Source organism: Hippocampus zosterae, unplaced genomic scaffold (genome assembly GCF_025434085.1).
Source record: "Hippocampus zosterae strain Florida unplaced genomic scaffold, ASM2543408v3 HiC_scaffold_84, whole genome shotgun sequence".
NCBI lineage: Eukaryota > Metazoa > Chordata > Actinopteri > Syngnathiformes > Syngnathidae > Hippocampus > Hippocampus zosterae.
Genome location: NW_026262966.1, coordinates 197,501 through 200,000, shown reverse-complemented (window position 1 = coordinate 200,000; position 2,500 = coordinate 197,501).

Here is a 2,500-nt window from a genome sequence, read left to right as displayed (position 1 = left end):
GGCGGCGGCGCCGAGCGTGGCCGGCGGGGAGGCGTGTTGGTCGGATTACATGTGTTGGAACGCGGCCCGCGGAAGTCATCTTGAGCACCGGAGGAGAGGGGCCGGCGAGGTGGCCGTGCGTGGCCGGCGGGGGGGCGTCTTGGTCGGATTAAAAGTGTTGGACCGCGGCCCGCGGAAGTCATCTTGAGCACCGGAGGAGAGGGGCCGGTGAGGTGGCCGAGCGTGGCCGGCGGGGAGGCGTCTTGGTCGGATTACATGTGTTGGAACGCGGCCCGCGGAAGTCATCTTGAGCACCGGAGGAGAGGGGCCGGCGAGGTGGCCGTGCGTGGCCGGCGGGGGGGCGTCTTGGTCGGATTAAAAGTGTTGGACCGCGGCCCGCGGAAGTCATCTTGAGCACCGGAGGAGAGGGGCCGGTGAGGTGGCCGAGCGTGGCCGGCGGGGGGGCGTCTTGGTCGGATTAAAAGTGTTGGACCGCGGCCCGCGGAAGTCATCTTGAGCACCGGAGGAGAGGGGCCGGTGAGGTGGCCGTGCGTGGCCGGCGGGGGGGCGTCTTGGTCGGATTAAAAGTGTTGGACCGCGGCCCGCGGAAGTCATCTTGAGCACCGGAGGAGAGGGGCCGGTGAGGTGGCCGAGCGTGGCCGGCGGGGAGGCGTCTTGGTCGGATTACATGTGTTGGACCGCGGCCCGCGGAAGTCATCTTGAGCACCGGAGGAGAGGGGCCGGTGAGGTGGCCGAGCGTGGCCGGCGGGGAGGCGTCTTGGTCGGATTACATGTGTTGGACCGCGGCCCGCGGAAGTCATCTTGAGCACCGGAGGAGAGGGGCCGGCGAGGTGGCCGTGCGTGGCCGGCGGGGAGGCGTCTTGGTCGGATTACATGTGTTGGAACGCGGCCCGCGGAAGTCATCTTGAGCACCGGAGGAGAGCGCCGGCGAGGTGGCCGTGCGTGGCCGGCGGGGGGGCGTCTTGGGCGGATTGGGAAAATAAAAAAAAAATCCCCCCATTCATTTCAATGGCTGAGGTGGTCTGCCATACCGTTTGTGTCCGCCAGACGGCGGTGTAGTAGGCAAAAGACCGTTGGAGGTACCAGGGGTAAGCCTGGCGGTACCAGGGGTAGGCCGGGGGGTACCAGGGGTAAGGCTGGGGGTACGGCGGCCGAGCGTGGCCGGGGAAGAGGTCTCTTGGTCGGATTGGGAAAATAAAATAATTCCCCCATTCATTTCAATGGGCGGCGGTACCAAGGGTAAGCCTGGCGGTACCAGGGGTGGGCCTGGAGGTACCAGGGGTCGGCCGGGGGGTACCAGGGGTCGGCCGGGGGGTACCAGGGGTAAGGCTGGAGGTACCAGGGGTCGGGCTGGAGGTACCAGGGGTAAGCCAGGGCCGGCTCGGCCGCGGAGCTTTGCCCGGGAAAGAGGCCTCTTGGCCGGGGTGAATAGCGCTGGAACGCGGCCCGCGGAGGTGGTGGGGGCCGGAGGCACCGTGGGCGAAGCCCCGGCCCGGCCCGGGGGCCGAGCGAGGCCGGGGAAGAGGCCTCTTGGTCGAATTGGGAAAATAAAAAAATTCCCCCATTCATTTCAATGGGCGGGGGTACCAGGGGTGGGCCGGGAGGTACCAGGGGTGGGCCGGGAGGTACCAGGGGTAAGCCGGGGGGTACCAGGGGTCGGCCTGGAGGTACCAGGGGTCGGCCTGGAGGTACCAGGGGTAAGCCAGGGCCGGCTCGGCCGCGGAGCTTTGCCCGGGAAAGAGGGCTCTTGGCCGGGGTGAATAGCGCTGGAACACGGCCCGCGGAGGTGGTGGGGGCCGGAGGGGCCGTGGGCGAAGCCCCGGCCCGGCCCGGAGGCCGAGCGTGGCCGGGGAGGAGGCCTCTTGGTCGAATTGGGAAAATAAAAAAATTCCCCCATTCATTTCAATGGGCGGGGGTACCAGGGGTCGGCCGGGAGGTACCAAGGGCCGGAGGTACCGTGGGCGAAGCCCCGGCCCGGCCCGGAGGCCGAGCGTGGCCGGGGAGGAGGCCTCTTGTTCGAATTGGGAAAATAAAAAAATTCCCCCATTCATTTCAATGGGCGGGGGTACCAGGGGTCGGCCGGGAGGTACCAAGGGTCGGCCGGGAGGTACCAAGGGTCGGCCAGGAGGTACCAGGGGTCGGCCGGGAGGTACCAAGGGTCGGCCGGGAGGTACCAGGGGTCGGCCGGGAGGTACCAGGGGTTGGACAGTACCGCTTTTGGTCGTTAGGGGCGCTGTAGTAGGTAAGAGTCAGGGGGTGAAGGAAGGCTAAAGGCTTAGAAGGTGGGCGATCACCAAAATACCTTCGGAAACGTATATAGGAGAGCATGTTTCGAGCAAGTGACCTCCATAGAGAGTCACCGGAGTCCCCTCATACACTTGTCCGACCATGGTGAGGGTGTCTCCAGCCACCCCCAGCGCTTCGCCGGCCTCTTCCGCCGGAGCTCCGCACTTTGAAAAATTTTCTATCTCCCCACTTTCGGCTATTTTCTAAGTCCCCC